Genomic DNA, 13,130 nt, shown 5'->3' with positions numbered 1-13,130 from the left:
GGAAAATGTACCGCGCATAACCTCTCCCTTCCCCTTAAAAGAAAACGTAGCTGTAATACCTCCAAAAATAAGGACAAAGCTGCAAAAAAAAAAAAAAAAGTAATAATTGACTTGAAAGAAATATCATTCGCAGCAATCTTCCTTGAAAGGTCTCATATTTATCTTGAAAAAAATAAGAATTACAAGCTGACGAAAAAAAAAAAATCTATAGAAAAAAATATGTATGTGTATAGAAAGGAAAAAAACAGAAAAAAAATAAAAAGTGACTGATTTCCTCCACAATAAAAACATAACATACGCAAAGTCCTCTCTCAACAGTGCACAAAATTACACACCAGAAAATAAAGAATTAAACACAGACGAAAAGAAATATCAACATAGAAAACAAGCAGTATACATTGTCAAGCGAATACATAACAGAATAAATAGAAAGCGAGACACAATAAATACTGCAGCACACTCACCCACACACCGGCACACCACCCCTCCCTTGGCGCGCCTCTCCCGCAGACACACACCTGGAAAATAAAGAGAAAAATGTAAATAAATAAGAACACCCCACACAACAGGAAGAAGGCCGGCGGGAGAGGACAAGAAATGCCATGTAATCCCCGCTAAGTCCACCAGAGTAAGGATATTCAAATCTGTGTTATGTACAAACCACATATGTCTGTCTGTTTCTGTCTCTGTGTGGGAGCGTTATCTTGTGCATTCTCGATTCTCTCATAATTATGTAATATTAGTTTTCAGAGGCTAAAGCAGGAGGGTATTTCTTTCTTTCTATTATCTTTTTATTTCATTCGAGTTGGCCTTAATAATCTGGCGTAAAGGTAAAGAGATGCGCCACGCTACATAATTAAAAATGTGGGGAAGTTTTGAAAGAGGCTAAAAACTGGACAAAAATTTTTTGCTTTCTCCTAATTTCTTCTTTTTTTATTCCGCTCTCTGACTCAGTTACCCTTAAAAATATACCGAGATGAAAGTGTCAATACCATCTAGGAAAATACCTATAGCTTTTGTCATATACGTCATGGGAGTTATTTCTTCCTTTCTAAATTTATATTCTGGCTCACCAACATCACATTTCACTAAAGTAATGTTTTTTTTTTTTCCTATCTTTCTACGTTTTCTATTAATATTTCCAATTTCTATTTTGTTTTATGAGAGGATATAAGTGCAAGTCTACGGAATTTGTTTTCAATATTTTCTTAAACACAACAGCAACGAGTGAAATGGCAGCAGGTCAAATGTGTTCCCAAAAGAAGAAAGAAAAACAACCAATATATGACAAAGCCACAGCAAAAATACACTAAATAAAAAAAATATTGTATGTAGCACGATAACTTAGTAAAATGTTGGTCCCAGTATAGTATTAGAGAGAGAGAGAGAGAGAGAGAGAGAGAGAGAGAGAGAGAGAGAGAGAGAGAGAGAGAGAGAGAGAGAGAGAGAGAGAGAGAGAGATTAAAAAAAGGAACGCTGGCAGCAATTGTCAAGTCAGGCGCCCCTGGAGGAGGGGAGAGGAAATAAGGCACAAGTGGCTCGGTTTGGTGAGGAGGAGGAGGAGGAGGAGATAAAAAGAAAGTAGAAAAAGTATGACGAGGATGCGTGGAGGACAGGGAGGAATTCGAGATGAGACAAGGTACAAAAAACAAAGAGAGGAAGGAAAATAAGGAAAGGAAACACATAAAATGAAATAAAACTCAAAAAATAAAAGTAAATGATGAAGATAAATTCTCTCTCTCTCTCTCTCTCTCTCTCTCTCTCTCTCTCTCTCTCTCTCTCTCTCTCTCTCTCTCTCTCTCTCTCTCTCTCTCTCTCTCTCTCTCTCTCTCTCTCTCGCACACTTCCCTGCCTTATGCAATTTCCAGTAATTTTTTTTTTTTCTGCAAAACTTGGGAGGTTGGGATGGCGAGGTTCCTCTTTCTTCTTTTCTCCCTCTTTTCTGCTGACGGGGACACTGCAGATCAAGAGGAAGAAAGAAGAGGAGAAGGAAGAAGAACCTTTTCAAGTCATCTTTTGAAACTTTTTTTTCCCGCAGAGAACACAAAGAGGATGAAGTTACTTTTCCTTTTGTCTTTGTTTTTAAATCTTTTATTATATTTTTACTCTTCACCCTGTCCCCACTTCCACTTCCTCTCCCAATTACGCAAAAGACAGAAAGTGGATATAAAAAGCTAAATAGTGTGCAACAACGCATTTTTACATTTTTTTATTTGAATGCCTTTTTTTTTTTTTTTTTTTTTTGTGTGTGTGTGTGTGTGTGTGTGTGTGTGTGTGTGTGTGTGTGTGTGTGTGTGTGTGTGTGTGTGTGTGTGTGTGTGTGTATGCCGAATTTTATCTCTCCCACTCCTCCCATTCTCTTCCTCGTACGATCATTTTCCTTATTTTATTATCATTTGCTATTTCTACATCTCTCTTATCTCTGGTTTGGAAATTAAAGTGTTTCTCAGTGCTCCCAGGTTGCTGCCTAATGCCTTCCTCTCAGTTTTGTTATAATTCTCATTAGCGTCTATTTCACTGTATTGTTATTTTACCCTATAAAATTCTACTGCAATTAATTATCTAAAATGTTCCTAAAATCGTATGACTCCTACCTCTATTATAGTTCATTAATATGTATCATGTTATTAACTTTTATTTATAATCATTGCTTATTATCATATCAAGACTCCTCCTTTACAAAACTGACCAGCGTTTTGGAAGTTTCTCTATGAATAACTTTTTGGGAGATGCAAATTCAGCGGGTTTTTCTCCTCCCATTTCTGTATTCATCATTGTCCTTGATACGAAAAATCAGTCGGCTATTTATTGATCGTGTTACGTACATTCGTCTATGTTACTATCATATAATAACTAGCCCTTTTTTCCTGATAATACTTCATAACACTGACTAAAGTAATCATGTATATGTTATCGTATAATAATTTTTCTTATTCAGCTATTCCAATATCAATTTTCCATATCACTGTTGTTCTCACTTAATGCTGTTTGTACTTAAATAAATAATAATAATAAACAATAATAGCAATAATAATAATAATAATAATAATAATAATAATAATAATAATAATAATAATAATAACAGAATATGATTTGGTGTCTTTTCTTTTCTAAGCAAGCCACTCAGGTCATTCTGCTCCATATGTTAACTGATTCACCCCATTGCGTTATCAACCCCATCCAATCACCTTATCTGTCTACCTAATTTCCCCTCATTGTGTGTGACGAGCAAATTTATCTCACTCCTCATCAGTGGTGCTGTTATCTGAGTACATTCACCCTGGAATAGGTGAGGGCAACAAACGGGCCACGTAGCAGCGCGGGTATCGGCAGGGGGTTAGGGATACTGAACTCAGTCTACTTTGTTTATAGAAAGGCAAATGACAGAGTGAATTACATACAGCAAATCTTGAGCAGAATTAAGTTATTCGCCTCAGAAATAATGTATTTATACGAAGACAATAGACAGTCAGTGAAATACAAAGTCCCCGGTCTTTTTAATGGCTGGTCACGCCCCTGGCAGGCACCGTTACAAGTCAAGTAGCAAACCACACTTATACACTTCCAGTGTGTCTACATAGCGCTATTCCTCCGTACCATGTCCTCTGTCTTGTTACCGGACTGTCAGCAGAAAGTAAATAAATGCCACAGTAAATAAATAACAAAGTAAATGATTAACAGTAAACACAAAGCACAGTGGAAGAAAGTTAATAAATTGACTTCCCTCTCGGTTCTTCAAATTCCTTTTGGAAACAGCATTATGTGCGTGTTATATTTATTTTTGTTTCCTTCCTGGCCAATCTGTGTTACATATTAAAAAAAAATAATAATAATAAAAACAAATCAATAGACTTCAAACCAGGACTGTTCTCTTTCATAATCTACAAACAGCAATACACAGAGATCAAATAACAACCAGTCTATTAGTAACGATTCACATCAAACAAATCAAGAGAAATTAGACAACAAACTGGACATTGGTATACAGAGGTTCAACAAAAGCAGTAATAACACCATACATTCGCACCAGAGGGATGAGGGGAGAAAAACAAGTTAGTGCTGAGTGGGTCATGAATGGCGAGAGGGAGGCGGTGGCGAGACAGCTGGTGGAGGGGAAGGAGCTTTGGTAGAGATGAGGGGATAAGTGATGAGAGAGACTATTTATAGCTCCTACTCTGGCGGTGAGGGAGGGAAACAGGCAGGTGGTGGTGGTGGTGGTGGCGGTGATAGAATAACAACTACGTACACACTCACCTACACACACACACACACACTCATCCACTTACGCACTCGCATATTCACTCACCCGCTCATCCACTTAGGCAGCTAATCATTCATCCATCCACAGACCCGTTCATCTACTCACCCACCCACTCACCTACTCACACACTCATCCACTTACGCGCTTAATCACTCACACAACCATCCATCCATCCAAAGACTCACACCTTTGATCTCTTAATTGGATACAACCTTCCCGTCATTCAAAACTACCGTACCCTATCAAGCCATCATTTTGTCTGCAATGCTGGTTTTTGTCCTTCATTTGTGTTCCTTTGTACTTTCAACATCCCAGCATTAAAATATTCGTATTATATATTCGTTACCATGCTGTGTGTGTGGTTCATACATTTATTCCGTAAAGTTTTATAATAATATAATGATGAAAGTGATGAAAGTGATATATAATGATGAAAATGATGAAAGTAATAAATAATGATGAAAGTGATGAGTGATAAAAAGAAAAGAAACCTTGGTAAATGCCAAATCTCATGAGAGAGAGAGAGAGAGAGAGAGAGAGAGAGAGAGAGAGAGAGAGAGAGAGAGAGAGAGAGAGAGAGAGAGAGACGATCGCAAATCCACAAGCACACGCACAAAAAAAAAAAAAAACACGAAAGACAAAATGTATAAAAGTTACATGTAAGCACAATTAGTCCTTACCACAAATTAGCTCGTTTTGTGATTACCAGGACGAGAAAGAGGAAGGAAAGTACGGAAAACTGGAACGAGAGGAACAATGGAATTCATGAAAACACTAATGATATTTTACGCATTCCCATTTCCAGGAAAATACTTACCATTTTTACCTCCATCTAAACTCCTGACATCCATCACTTTTCTTATCGCTATTTCCAGAGAGAGAGAGAGAGAGAGAGAGAGAGAGAGAGAGAGAGAGAGAGAGAGAGAGAGAGAGAGAGAGAGAGAGAGAGTTAGGGGAGTCTCAGAGGATGTCTCTACTTTAAAATAACAAAGCCAGACAAATAACAGAGGACACTGATAAAATGAACGAAAGAAATGAAACTGAGTGGGGATCTTGTGAGGATGAGAGGAAGAAATAAGAGTAAGAAAAAAAAAGATGAAGGGATGAAAGGGAGATAAATCAATAGCAAAGAAATGAACGAAAAGGAAAGGTATAAAAAGAAAGGGAAGACAAAATCATATTTAGGATTACACAAGAATATCGAATGAAAAGAAGATATGTCTGCCTGTCTGTCTGTCTGTGTGGTTATGATTCTGTATGTGTGTGTGTGTGTGTGTGTAAGCGAACGCGCACCACTGTGGACGTCAGGCTGACAGCGCGCCGCCTCCCTGCTGGTTTCCATCACTTTCAATTACTAGCAACACACACACACACACACACACACTTTTCGGAACCTATTAAAAAGGAGCCTTGGAAATATGGGTTAATGGAGCTCGTCACCACACTTTCCAGGCGAGGGTTGGGGGGAAGGCGGGAACATGAGGCAGGGAGGGGAGGCACGGGGAACACAGCAATACAAGGCGAATATTCACTATTTACACGTGTCCGGTTTCTCACACAGGAAATAAATAAATAATTGAGATAAAGTAAATAAATCATTGAATATATATACATTCAATAAGTAAACATGATAATTATTAAAAATGACAAATATATAATCTATGAATAAAATATACCTCGAAGGAAAAATGCCTCTTCGTAATTTTCTCCGTTCTCACATGCTTCAATTTTTCTCAAAGACAAATACATAATAACTCATTCCTTTTTCCCACATTTCTTGCAATACAGTTTCGTTATATCTTTTATATTTTTCCTGTTCTTCGTTATTTCTTCCTTATTTCATATCATGCGTTCCAGAATTTCCATTTTTACGTTTTCTTTTATTATTATTGTTATTATTATTTTCCCTAGTACTTCGCTCCCTTCCAATAACTCCTTTTTATCCCCCTCCCTTTCCCGCTCGGGCCAAGAGGTCTTCACAAAACCCTCATACAAACACACCATTTTTATAGCCTTCCTGTGAGTTACGCGCGCCATGAACGAGCAAGATTACACACACACACATACATACACACACACACACACGCATACGCATCCTTTTGACATGCATATATACTACATACATTTATACATATTTGCCGTACCATAAGAGGTGCCACATAAAAGGAGCCGTACATCATACCAAGCGGCGGCGGCGGCGGCGGCGGCGGCGACGATGGTGGTGGTGGTGGTTTGCACAGAACACGGAACATGGTCGTTAGTTTGTGCGTTTGTTATTCGCGGTATTTCGTTATTCGCGGCAAAGTAAACGACTCGCTTTTGTGGCACGCGACTCACGTTAATGACTGTTATACGGCTTTTAATTCGTTATACGCTGCTCTTTAACGCTCTCGTTGTTGTTTGTCACGCGTTCTTCCTTTGTTGGTGAGGCGCGACACTTGTTATACATACACGCAGCGCTGTCTTGTTATCATCCGGTAGTCCTTTTGCCGTCGTCACCTAGTTTCCTTTTCTATATTCAATTCTTCCTCCTTCTTCCGTCTTTCTTCTTCTATCATCTATTTTTCTTTAATGTTTTTCTTTTCCATATCTCAGTTTCCTTCCATATTCCATCTTATTCCATCTAGTTTCCTCCTCAGTATTCTCGTTTTCTTTTTCTTTTCATCTGTATTCGAGTCTTCTCCCCTCATCTGTCTTCTGTTATTTCTTTCCATATTCCAGTTCATTTCCCTTATCTATCTTCATCCATCTACGTAGTTTCCTTTGTTCATACGCGACATACTAGTTACTGTGTGTTACTGTGTGTTACTGTGTGTTACTAATTATTGTGTTACTGTTATGCCACTTTTATGTTATTGTCATGCCACACTTCCTCACTTGAGCTTCTATCATTGCTACATATGTTTTCTCTCTCTCTCTCTCTCTCTCTCTCTCTCTCTCTCTCTCTCTCTCTCTCTCTCTCTCTCTCTCTCTCTCTCTCTCTCTCTCTCATGGTGGCTTTTCTTTGTTAAACGCGTTTCTTTCTTTGTCTTGCGCGGGTGGATTGTCACAACGTAGTGTAGTAATGTTGCCGTCACATGGAGGAGGCGGAAGGACAGTGTGTGTGTGTGTGTGTGTGTGTGTGTGTGTGTGTGTGTGTGTGTGTGTGTGTGTGTGTGTGTGTGTGTGTGTGTGTGTGTGTGTGTGTGTCTGTGTGCGTGTGCGTGTTGGTGGGCAAGCTTCTGTTTAATTAACTGAAGAGGAAGAGGAGGAGGAGGAGGAGGAGGAGGAGGAGGAGGAGGAGAAGATTAATAAAGACGTCCTCAGAATGAAGACGCAATGAAAGACACACACGAAAATGACACGTATCATAGGAAATGGAAAATAGAAAAAGAAAATGGAAAATAGCAAACACATCCAGAAAAAAAAAATATATAAAAACCAGAAAAAATAGAAAACATCCATAAACTGTCCACGCACAAAGAAGTAAAAAAAAAAAGATAAATGAAAAAATGGAAAATAGAAAAATAGAAATGGAAAACAAATGCAAAACTCGAACAAGAAACGTACCCAGGTGTCCTTGAAAAAAAAAAAAAAGCAAACACAGGCAGGTATGAAACGCTCCCACTAACAATTTGAGTCAAGGTAACAAAGGCAATATTACTTTATTTATACAGAAAAAAATATATGAATGTAATATTATACCTTTCTGCACCACCACCCTCATCTCCACCTCCTCTTCTTCCCACGCTTGCTTCTTCTTCTTTGTGGTTTCCTTCCTAACAAAATCGTTTTCTCTCATGGTGTGAACCCTGAAGTTAATGAGAATATTAAGAATGCATGGTGCCCAAACACATACACACACACACACACACACACACACACACACACACACACAGTCGCTGTATTCTCAGTATTCACAGAAAAGGAAAAAAATACATATATAATTCACTAAAATCAACTAGTATTTTGTATAAAGAATATACATATGAAAAAAAACCTAGTCATCTTTTTATTTTCATGCTTTTGTTTCCTTTATAACTTTGTCCTTCACTTAATGGCGTTTTTTTTTCTTCTTTATATACCACTTCTTTCGCGGCGACACTTCACTTTTATGATTTTTGCCTCCCACACGCCGCCTTCCTCTGCTCGTCTCTTCACACAATTATATATATATATATATATATATATATATATATATATATATATATATATATATATATATATATATATATATATATATATATATATATATATATATATATATATATTACTATTCACACAAACACCAGGACCGACTTTTTTCAATTTTCTCTTTACGTTTTGTCACATCACACGTTTTACTTTTCGTGACAATATTCGTCCTCCCTAAAAATGAAGTAAATAAATATGTAAATAAATAAATGAATGAAAATGAATGAAAATATATCTAGCTATATACCAAACCAGCAATCTCATACAGTGTGGCCCAGACAAGGTACCACACACACACACACACACACACATATATCATTCACACTCTTTTGGCCTCATCAGTCCGCGGTGGGAAAGGATAGACAGTCTCATGGTCTACCGCACTTCACCACAAAATTACTCTTCACCATAAAATTACTCTTGTTTTCGCCCGGGATCGAACCGGGGACCTTGCGCGTGTGAGGCGCACGTGATAACCACTACACTACGAAAACGTGAAAGAAGTAGATTAGTAAGTGAATAAAAAAGAACATTTAAATAGATAGATAAATAAATATGAACAAATAAAGTCACATCGTAATTAACATGTCATTCAGGAGTCCGGTAGAGGAAAAGATAGTCACAACATAAATTAAACCGATAACATTATACAGAGGACCAAAAAATTGCGCAAATAGCAAATCAATGAAGTGACACAAAACACGTGATTATCATTAATGGAAATACCAACTACACTAAAATAATGAATAAATCAATAAAATCATAGAAAATGAATGAAACAATAAAACTAATATAAAATAGAATAAAACTGTCAAAAAAAGATAAATAAATAAACAACAGCAATAAGTCAAAAAGGGACGTAGGAACATTAATAAAGAAAAAACATTTTCCCCAAATGAAACTAAAACAAATAAAACGTTGCAAAACACACACACACACACACACACACACACACACACACACACACACACACACACACAAATAAAAAAAAATTAAGTCAAAATACCAATACAAAAAATCAAAACACACACACATGCACACGAAAGAAAAAAAAATGTAAAAGAAAAACAGAAAAAAATAGGAACACATGAAGCGACAACCCCGCAGCGGCCTTCGATCCTTCAGCAGCGCGGCGCGGGATCCCCTTCAGCCGCTGCTCAATAAAAGGGTCGAGGTGCATTGCGATTCGTCTTTGTTTCCTGCGCCTCCACCTGAGTTGCAGTCTGCCATCCATCCTGCTCCCTTATTCACGCCTCCCACTCCTACCATCCCACCCTTCCTACGCATTTATAACCCAGGAAACAAAAGCAAAGCGCCTACACGTAAATTATGACCCTAATACACACACACACACACACACACACACACACACACACACACACACACACACACACGTTCTTCCTCCTCTCCTGGTTTTCTGTTCGGTAGTTATAATGGAAAATAAAGTTGTGTGTGGTTTAATTTACGGCCACTGCAGGACTCAAGTTTCTCTCTCCCTCTCTCTCTCTCTCTCTCTCTCTCTCTCTCTCTCTCTCTCTCTGTCTCTCTCATTTATAACAAGTAACACAAAAGCGAAAAAAAAAACATCCAACTAAATTATGAGTTTCGCCAAGTTGTTTTTTTCCTTCCCTGCGTTGTTATGAGAAAGGAATAAAGTCAAATGAGTGTTTAAATTAGGATTCATGTAAAAACTTCCACTATTACGAGTAACAAAGAAAAAATACCGAAGAGAGGAGGGAAGGAATGCACTTGTTAGAATCTACACGAAAATTTGGGGCCCTTTTTAGCTTTAATGGAAAATAAGGTCAGATGAGAGTTTAAATTACTGTTAAGCGATAAAAAAAAAAAAGGGGGGGGTGGGGAAAAAACACATGTAACGTAATAGTGTGTAGTCAGCTAACAAGATGTCAGAATTACGAACCATGGATACTGAAATTTAATGATTTTGCAAAGGACAACGAGAAGGAATCGAGATGCGAATTGTTGTCATATTGAAGTTCAAGGCAGGTTAGACAAGGAGTGGTAAAACATAATGGAAATTAAACTTGTGAACTTGCCATTTTCTTTTTTCCAGAAAGTAAAAGTTCAGTAAAAAAAAAAAAGTTCCAATTGAGTTTGTTCCAGCGTTGTGTTGTTACTCATCTCCTGAAATATTTAGCACCTCATCTTCCTTTATTTCCTTCTTTGTACTCTAAAACTACACATCCAGAACTACATATCCAAAACCACTTACCCAAAACTACACACGCAGAACTACATCCCCAAAACTACATACTCAGAACTACATACCCAGAACCACGTGCCTATATTCATACTCGCAGAATCCCACCAGGACTCAAGAAATACACACACCAGAAACACGAGATCTATGCATACCCAGACCTACATACAAACAAAAATGAGATTACTCGTCTTTTACCCACGATTCTTTCATTATCTACGGCAAAAGGCAGAACTCAAACGACAACAGTGATATCAATAGCGACTCACATAAATTGAATAGAGAAATCTGTATAAAAACTGAACGCCGGTATACATAGATTCAACAGTAAAGTAATTATAACAAAGATTCGCACTAAATTAATTAAAGAGGGGAAAAATATGGAACCTAAGACGTACATACGCAGAACTACATACAAACACGTACAATCTCACAAGAATTCTACAAATATATACACACTAGGACACCCGAGAACTGCACTCCATTCTACCAGGTCGCCACACAACACTCAGAAGAAACACCATCTTGCTTTGTTGTATTACCTTGCCTTACTGCGACGTGGAATGTTCCCAAGAAAAATCAAAACCGCTCAGGGACAAAACTAAGCTCAACTAATCTTGGGATACGAAAGAACTGCACCGCCATGGCACTAGGAGGCAATTAATAATAGAGAACAAACGTACGGAGTAACAAACGGAGGAGTAACAAAGTAACGAACTTGCTTTGTTCAGTTTGGCCTCTTTCGTTCCTGTGATTTGGAATCTTTCAGGAGTGTAGAATTAAGGCAACTCAAAATATAAAGTAATCTTCCTGTTTTTTTTTTTTTTTTTTTGTACTGCTTTTGTCCCTTTCCTTTCTGTTGTCTAATGTTTAAGGTACAAATAGCTTCAAGACTTTTCCTTGTTTCATTATGCAGTTCTGTTTATTTACTTCTAATGAATAAAAAATAAAAAAGGACCACACTAGAATTTCCCTCGAGATGCTTTTCATTTCCCTTTTTCGCTTTTACTTAGGATCAAGATTTACCAGATTATATTATTTTCCTTACCTCACCATGCAATCCTCTGTCTGCTCCTGAAAACGAGACACACTAACATTTCCTTCAAAACTGTATCGCCACCACCACCACCAACAACAACAACAACAACAACAACCACCACCACCACAATACCAACGCGCCGTAAACAAAAAGCAATCTGGCAGCGGTGGGATTCGAACCCACGCCTCCGAAGAGACTGGTGCCTTAAACCAGCGCCTTAGACCGCTCGGCCACGCTACCGATGATATTAAAACGCACCCCCACATAATAGATGCAAAAAAACACGGAGATTAGGTCATTGGGACCACAAAATAATAATGTGGTGGTGGGAGTGGAGCCGGGGTGAACTGGAGTGGAGAGAAGTGGAGCAGAGTAGGGTGTAGAAGAGAATGGAATGGAATGAAGTGGGTTAGAGTGGAGTGTGTTAAGAGTGGAGTGGGTGGAGTGCGTGAAATGAATGAATACCTGGCGAACATTCATTTACTTAAATAAAAGGAATGTTAAATGACAACGACAGAGTGGCGCAGCGTATCTTACCGGCGCTAATTAACTCGTAAATCACCTGAGTACTAGGAGAAAATTCTGAGAGAGAGAGAGAGAGAGAGAGAGAGAGAGAGAGAGAGAGAGAGAGAGAGAGAGAGAGAGAGAGAGAGAGAGAGAGAGATTTTTGTAATCATCGTATCTCTTCATTGTTAACATTAATTATTCTTAATAGTTTTAATTACTACTTTTATTATAATACTTTAAGTATATTTTATTACCATTATTTATATTTCTCATTACCTATATCGAATTATTACTATCATTACTATTATTATTATTATTATTATTATTATTATTATTATTATTATTATTATTATTATTATTATTATTATTAGGGGTAGTAGTAGTTGTAGTAGTATAGTAGTAGTAGTAGTATAGTAGTAGTAGTAGTATAGTAGTAGTAGTAGTAGTACTAGTAGTAGTAGTAGTACTAGTAGTAGTAGTAGTAGTACTAGTAGTAGTAGTAGTACTAGTAGTAGTAGTAGTAGTACTAGTAGTAGTAGTAGTACTAGTAGTAGTAGTAGTAGTACTAGTAGTAGTAGTAGTACTAGTAGTAGTAGTAGTACTAGTAGTAGTAGTAGTACTACTACTACTAGTAGTAGTAGTAGTAGTAGTAGTAGTAGTAGTAGTAGTAGCAGCAGCAGCAATAGCAGTAACAATAGTATCATCACCACCAGCACCATCACCACCTTACTATCAAAAGCTAATTACCAGGAGAAAAGCCTTAGCGAGCACAGACAGAGAGAAAGGCGAGGTAATGGGCATGAAGAGCAGAGAATGGGCAGAAAGTGAGGCACCTTTTGTTGGCAGTGAGTTACGAGTCCACCCACCGTGAGGGAGGAAGGGAGAGAGGAAGGAGAGGAAGGAACAGTGGTGGTGGTGGTGGTGGTGGA

General features: G+C 37.8%; 1 long non-coding RNA gene and 2 other non-coding genes across 4 annotated transcripts in view; all 3 read right to left on the bottom strand.

Annotated features, from left to right (window-relative positions):
- LOC135102864 (uncharacterized) overlaps positions 1 to 13,130 on the bottom strand; it is a 107,950-nt gene that overhangs the window by 61,570 nt on the left and 33,250 nt on the right. For both annotated transcript variants that reach the window (XR_010269808.1, XR_010269809.1), the window contains one exon: positions 465 to 518. This is a non-coding gene — a long non-coding RNA (uncharacterized LOC135102864). The remainder of the gene's footprint in view (positions 1 to 464; positions 519 to 13,130) is intronic.
- Positions 8,856 to 8,928, bottom strand: Trnav-cac (transfer RNA valine (anticodon CAC)). The gene has a single exon. It is a non-coding gene; the product is annotated as a tRNA-Val (tRNA).
- On the bottom strand, positions 11,853 to 11,934 carry Trnal-aag (transfer RNA leucine (anticodon AAG)). The gene has a single exon. It is a non-coding gene; the product is annotated as a tRNA-Leu (tRNA).

This window comes from Scylla paramamosain, chromosome 8, assembly GCF_035594125.1.
Source record: "Scylla paramamosain isolate STU-SP2022 chromosome 8, ASM3559412v1, whole genome shotgun sequence".
NCBI lineage: Eukaryota > Metazoa > Arthropoda > Malacostraca > Decapoda > Portunidae > Scylla > Scylla paramamosain.
This window is presented reverse-complemented; position numbering and strand designations above follow the sequence as displayed.